Source organism: Bison bison, unplaced genomic scaffold, assembly GCF_000754665.1.
Source record: "Bison bison bison isolate TAMUID 2011002044 unplaced genomic scaffold, Bison_UMD1.0 scf7180017864352, whole genome shotgun sequence".
NCBI classification, from domain to species: domain Eukaryota; kingdom Metazoa; phylum Chordata; class Mammalia; order Artiodactyla; family Bovidae; genus Bison; species Bison bison.
Window position 1 is genome coordinate 4,766,855 of NW_011494924.1, and position 7,335 is coordinate 4,774,189.

Here is a 7,335-nt window from a genome sequence, read left to right on the forward strand (position 1 = left end):
CTTGACTTCACACTCCAGGATGTCCAGCTCTAGGTGAGTGACCACACCATCATGGTTATCTGAGTCATTAGGACCTTTTTTGTACAGTGGTATTCTTGTCACCACTGTATTCTTGTCACTGCTTCTTGATCTGTTCTGCTTCTGTTAGGTCCTTATAGCTTCTGCCATTTATAGTGCCCATTCTTGCATAAAATGTTCACTTGAGTCTCCAGTTTTCTTGAAGAGATCTCTAGCGTTTCTGATTCTAATTTTTTCCTCTATTTCTTTGCATTGTTCACTTTAGAAGGTCTTCATATTTCTCCTTGCTCTTCCCTGGAACTCTATATTCAGTTAGATATATCTTTCCTTTTCTCTCTTGCCTTTCACTTCTCTTCTTTCCTCAGTTATTTGTAAAATCTCCTCAGATAACCACTTTTCCTTCTTGCATTTATTTTTCTTTGGGATGGTTTTGATCACTGCCTCCTGCACAGCATTACAAACTTCCATCCACAGTTCTTCAGGCACTCTTATCTACCAGATCTAGTCCCTTGAATCTATTTGTCACTTCCACCATATAATCATTAGAGATTTGATTTAGGTCATATCTGAATGGCCTAGTGGTTTTCCCTACTTTCTTCAATTTGAGCCTGGATTTTGCAATAAGGAGCTGATCATCTGAGCCAGAGTCAGTTAGCTCTAGGTCTTGTTTTTGCTGACTGCATAGAGCTTCTCCATCTTCGACTGCAAAGAACATAATCAGTCTGATTTGAGTATTGACCATCTGGTGATGTCCATGTGTAGAGTCATGTCTTGGGTTGTTGGAAAAGGGTGTTTTCTATGACCAGTGTGTTCTCTTGGCAAAACTCTGTTAGTCTTTACCCTGCATCATTTTGTACACCATCGCCAAACTTACATGTTATTCCAGGTACCTCTTGAGTCCCTACTTTTGCATTCCAATCCCCCATGATGGAAAGGACCTCTTTTTTGTGTTAGTTCTAGAAGGTCTTATAGAACTGGTCAACTTCAGCTTCTTCAGTATCTGTGGTTGGAGCATGTGCTTGGATTACTGTGATATTGAATGGTTGGCCTTGGAAATAACCAAGATCATTCTGTCACTTTTGAGACTGCATCCAAGTACTGCGTTTCGGACTCTTTTGTTGACTATGAGGGCTACTCCATTTCTTTTATGGGATTCTTGCCCACTGCTGCTAAGTCACTTCAGTCGTGTCCGACTCTGTGCGACCCCATAGATGGCAGCCCACCAGGCTCCCCCATCCCTGGGATTCTCCAGGCAAGAACACTGGAGTGGGTTGCCATTTCCTTCTCCAATGCATGAAAGTGAAAAGTGAAAGTGAAGTCGCTCAGTCGTGTCCGACCTTCAGCAACCCCATGGACTGCAGCCTTCCAGGCTTCTCCATCCATGGGATTTTCCAGGCAAGAGTACTGGAGTGGGGTGCCATTGCCTTCTCTGTTCTTGCCCACTGTAGTAGATATAATGGTCATCTGAATTAAGTTTGCCCTTTCCCATCCATTTTAGTTCACTGATTCCTAATGTGGTGATGTTCTGCTTGACCATGATCAATTTACTTTGATTCATGGACTTACATAAGAGGGTACATCTATCCTGTGAGAGGGTCCAAAGTCTCTTCACCAAAGATGTAAGAAATGAATTTGTGAGGGTAACTTTTAGAGCTCTTTGGTGGCTCTCTTTCATAAGCCAGAAATGCCAATAACTGCTACCATTTCTATGGAGTGCACTTTTAACTGTGGTGGAGAGCACTGTGTTCTCCTACAGGATGTCCATCATGGGAGTTGTCATGAGAGCCCTGAGTGGTGAGAGTTTGCAGTCCCTCCTCATGGTTTCCATCAGTAGACCCAGAAACACTGGTCTCACATAGACTGTCTACCCAGATCCACAGTTGCATAATATCAAATCCCTAATGTAAATAAATTATTTACATTTCCTAGTGCTTCTGCTTTGGATTAAGTACTTACTGGAAAAGAGTCTAAACACAAAATTAATTGCAAGTAAATCTTTATTTACATTTATTATTGGTAGTAATCTTGGTTTTGTAATTCTGAAACAGTTTGTAGTTATTGCAGCATAGAGCAAATGAGTACATATATTGCTATTGGGAATCTGGGTTCATACTGTGGAAAAAGTAGAAACACACATGGAATAGGGGAATTTGAAGAAGAATGCTGTGGTGTTGCATTTAATTGGAATGTAGTAGTACTAACATAAGATTTAGTGGGGAAAATACACACACACACACACACACACATATATACATACACACATACACATTATATAATTTTTAAAAGAATATATGTTAGTTAATATACAGAGAAGAAATGATACAATTAGAAAAATATATGTTAATAAGCATATCAGTTGTGTAAAAACTTGCTACTATATAAGTGTTGTTGTTGTTGTTCAGTTGCTCAGTCGTGTCCTACTCTTTGCAACCTCATGGACTGCAGCATGCCAGGATTCCCTGTCCTTCATCATCTCCCAGAGCTTGCCCAAACTCATGTCCTTTGAGTTGGTGATGCCATCCAGTCATCTCATGCTCTGTTGTCCCCTTCTTCTCCTGCCTTCAATCTTTCCCAGCATCAGGGTCTTTTCCAATGAGTCACCTCCTCGAATCAGGTGACCCAAAGTATTGGAGCTTCAGCTTCAGTCCTTCCAATGAATATTCAGGATTGATTTCCCTTAGGATTGACTGGTTTGATCTCCTTGCAGTCAAAGAGACTCTCAAGAGTCTTCTCCAACACCACAGTTCAAAAGCATCAGTTCTTTGGTGCTGTTTTTTTTAATGGTCCACCTCTAACATCCATACATGACTGCTGGAAAAACCATAGCTTTGATTGTATGGACCTTTGTTGGCAAAGATTGTCCCTGCTTTTTAATATGCTGTCTAGGTTTGTCATAGCTTTTCTTCCAAGGAACAAGTGTCTTTTAATTTCATGGCTGCAGTCACCATCTGCAGTGATTTTGGAGCCCGCCAAAATAAAGTCTTTCACTGTTCCCATTGTTTCCCCATCTATTTGCCATGAAATGATGTGACTGGATGCTGTGATCTTTGTTTTTTGAATGTTTTGTTTTAAACCCATCTTTTTCACGCTCCTCTTTCACCTTCATCAAGAGGCTTTTTAATTCCTCTTCGCTTTCTGCCGTAAGGGTGATATCATCTGCATATCTGAGGTTATTGATATTTCTCCCAGCAATCCTGATTCCAGCTTGTACTTCATCCAGCCTGGCATTTCCCATGATGTACTCTGTGTAGAAGTTAAATAAGCAGGGTGACAATATACAGCCTTGACATACTCTTTTCCCAATTTTGAACCAGTCCATTGTTCCATGCTGGTTCTAACTGTTGTTTCTTGACTGCATACAGGCTTCTCAGGAGACAGGTAAGGTGGTCTGGTATTCCCTTCTCTTTCAGAATTTTTCACAGTTTGTTGTGCTCTGCACAGTCAAAGACTTTAGCATAGTCAATGAAGCAGACGTAGATATTTTTCTGGACTTCTCTTGCTTTTTCAATGATCCAACAGATGTTGGCAATTTGATCTCTGGTTCCTCTGCCTTTTCTAAATCAAACTTGAACATCTGGAAGCTCTGGGTTCACATACTGTTGAAGCCAAGCTTGGAGAATTTTGAGAATTACTTTGCAAATATATGAAATGAGTGCAATTGTGCAGTAGTGTGAATATTCTTTGGCACTGCCTTTCTTTGGGATTGGAATGAAAACTGACCTTTTCCAGTCCTGTGGCCACTGCTGAGTTTTCCAAATTTGCTCGCATATGGAGTGCAGCACTTTCACAGCATCATCTTTTAGGACTTGAAATAGGCCAGCTGGAATTCCATCACCTCCACTAGCTTTGTTCGTAGTGATGCTTCCTAAGGTCTACTTGACTTGGGACTCCAAGATGTCTGGCTCTAGGTGAGTGATCACACCATCATGGTTATCTGGGTCTTTAAGATCTTTTTTGTATAGCTCTTCTGTGTATTCTTGCCACCTTTTCTTAGTATCTTCTGCTTCTGTGAAGTCCATACGGTTTCTGTCCTTTATTGTGCCCATCTTTGCATGAAATGTTCCCTTGGTATCTCTAATTTTCTTGAAGAGATCTCTAGTCTTTCCCATTCTGTTGTTTTCCTTTATTTCTTTGCATTGTTCCCTTAGGAAGGCTTTCTTATCTCTTCTTGCTATTCTTTGGGACTCTGTATTCAGATGGGTATATCTTTCCTTTTCTCCTTTGCCTTTCACTTCTCTTCTTTTCTCAGCTATTTGTAAGGCCTCCTCAGACAATCATTTTGCCTTTTTGGATTTCTTTTTCTTGGGGATTGTTTTGATCGCCACCTCTTGTACAATATTTCAAATCTCCATCCATAGTTCTTCAGGCACTCTATCAGATCTAATCCCTTGAATCTGTTTTCCACTTCCACTGTATACTTGTAAAGGATTTGATTTAGGTCACACCTGAATGGTCTAGTGGTTTTCCCTACTTTCTTCAATTTAAGTCTGAATGTGTCAATAAGGAGTTCATGATCTGAGCTACAGTCAGCTCCTGGTCTTGTTTTTGCTGACTATATAAGCTTCTCCATCTTCAGCTGCAAAGAATATAATCAATCTGATTTCGGTATTGACCATCTGGTGATGTCCAAGTGTAAACTCATCTCTTGTGTTGTTGGAAGAGGGTGTTTGCTTTGACCAGTGCGTTCTCTTGGCAAAACTCTGTTAGCCTTTGGCCTGATTCATTTTGTACTCCAAGGCCAAATGCTATATAATTGTGTACAGCTGCCCCTTGAATAACACGGATTGTAGCTGCATAGGTTCACCTATCTATAGGTCTTTTTTAAGAGTAAATACTGTTGTACTACATGACCCAAGGTTGGTTGAATCCACAAATGCAGAAAAGCAAATATAGAGGAACTGTGTATACAGAGGGCCGACTCTAACTTATACATGGATTTTCAAGGGCAAGGAGGGTCAGTGCCCCCAACCCCTGCATTGTTCAAGAGGTCAACGTATATCTTTATATGTACTTATAATCTATATATCTTTATTTATTTATGAAGATAAATATATATCTTTATTTATTTATAAAGATTTATATATATATTTATCTATCTATGCCTATATAGAGTATATATGCCTACTATATAACTACTTTTGTGTGTGTGCGTGTATACGTATGTATATATATGCATATATATGCTCAGTCGTGTCTGACTCTTTGCCATTCCCTTCACTACAGCCCCCTAAGCTCCTCTGTCCATTGCATTTCTCAGGCAAGAATACTGGAGTGGGTAGCCATTTCTTCCTCCAGGATATCTTCCCAACCCACGGATCAAACCCAAGTTTCCTGTGTCTCCTGCATTGGCAGGCAGATTCTTTACCACTGAACCACCTGGGAAGTCCTGTATATATGTAAGTGCTTATGTGTATATATATATTACTATAGAAGTATATAAATACTTATGTGTATATATATTGCGTATAGAAGTATATAGGTACTTATGTATATGTGTATTCTGTATTGATATAGATGTAGATTCATAGATTGGTATAGATACAGTTCATAGCTTGTTAGCTCTGCCCACTGAAAGAAGTGCCTAGGAATAGTAGTATGCATATCTGGTACCTGGATCTTGATTTTGAAATGCCATTCTCCATTAAATGTAGCATTCAGTTCAGTCACGCAGTCGTGTCTGACTCTTTGTGACCCCAAAAGTAGCATGAACTTCTTTAAAAAATGGTTCATCCCTCTGGGACAGTAAATGTATAAAGTGAGTTTGCACAGGATGTACCATGTATATGCAAGAGCAAGGATATGATAGAATTAGAAGAATCACCATTTTGCAACCACCAGTGTGGTAATTAGTCTAGGTCAGGACCATGAAGAGTTGCTGAAATTATTATTGGGTAAAAAACTGCTGGGGAACAGGACAGTCTTATGGTTTCATAATACCACCGCACGGACTCTTGTTAATTATAAAGGGGAAGTGTATATTTACAATGGAGAGAACTGGGAGCCACTATATTAACCAAGTAATAAAGCTTAGCATCACCAATACGGGGACAGTTCCCTATTATATAAGTCCTAATGCAGTGCATCGTCTGTGTTGTGTTTGGGTCCAAAAGTGTTCAACCTGAACATAATCATGAGGAAACAATCAGAGCCAGAATGTGGGACATTATAAATATACGACAACCAGCTCTCTAACTCTTTAAAAATTCACTATTGTGAAAAACAAAAGAAGTCACGGGCAGAGGACTATTCTAGTTTAAAACAGAATGAAGAGCTATAACAACCAAATGTAATACATGAAACTTAACTGAATCCTGGATAAGAAAATAAACTATAAGAGATAGGTTAGGAACAGTTGGGAAAATTGAAATATGGGCTATATATTAAATGGCAACTTTTAATTAATGTTAATTAATTTAATTAATGTTAATAATCTTATTTCTATGAGATGAGTGGTGAAGTGTTTAGGGCTGAAATGTCATATCTGCAACATATTTTAAAATGGCTGAGAAACAAATGGAGAAAGAGATAAAGAAAAGGTGCAAATATTAACAATTGGGGAATCTAGACAGAAAATGTGTTTGTAATACTATTCTTTCAGCTCTTCTGTATGTCTGTGTTGGAATAAACAGTTTTTATTATATAAAAGTAATACATTAAGTTTTACCTTCTTCTTACATGACCTGCCTAGGATCTACTTTTGATAAATTTTGTTTGAAAATACCTTTAATTTTCTGACACACGGGAATTAAACCATTTTGTGTCATGATTTATAGACAATAAGAATCATGAAACAAAATTTTGCTGTATCTCACTCAGGTTTTTTAAGACCCTATAATGCATCTCTCTACCTATCAAGTGAGAATTTTCTCACATCTTAAATGTTGTTAATATAAGTGTGTGTTTGGAGTACATATTCTTTAATTTCAAATATTTGCAACAAGGCCTGTCCTAGCATCTTCTCGTTCTTAAGATATTTTTATGCTGTCTCATAGTTCATGTCTTCATTTCTTCATTCATTCCACAAATACTTACTGCATACCTACTGGGTGCTAGACACGGTACTAGGCTTTCATGTGATCTGAACAATAATGAGAATATTAGATTTTGGTTTGTTTGCTTCAACACTTACTGTCACTCTTAAAGAGCCTTGTTTATATATAGTTGTTTTTCAGTCACTCAGTCCTGTCCGACTCTTTGCGACCCCCTGCAGTGCAGCATTGGAGAAGGCAATGGCACCCACTCTAGTACTTTTGCCTAGAAAATCCCATGGACGGAGGAGCCTGGTGGGCTGCAGTCCATGGGGTCGCTAGAGTCAGA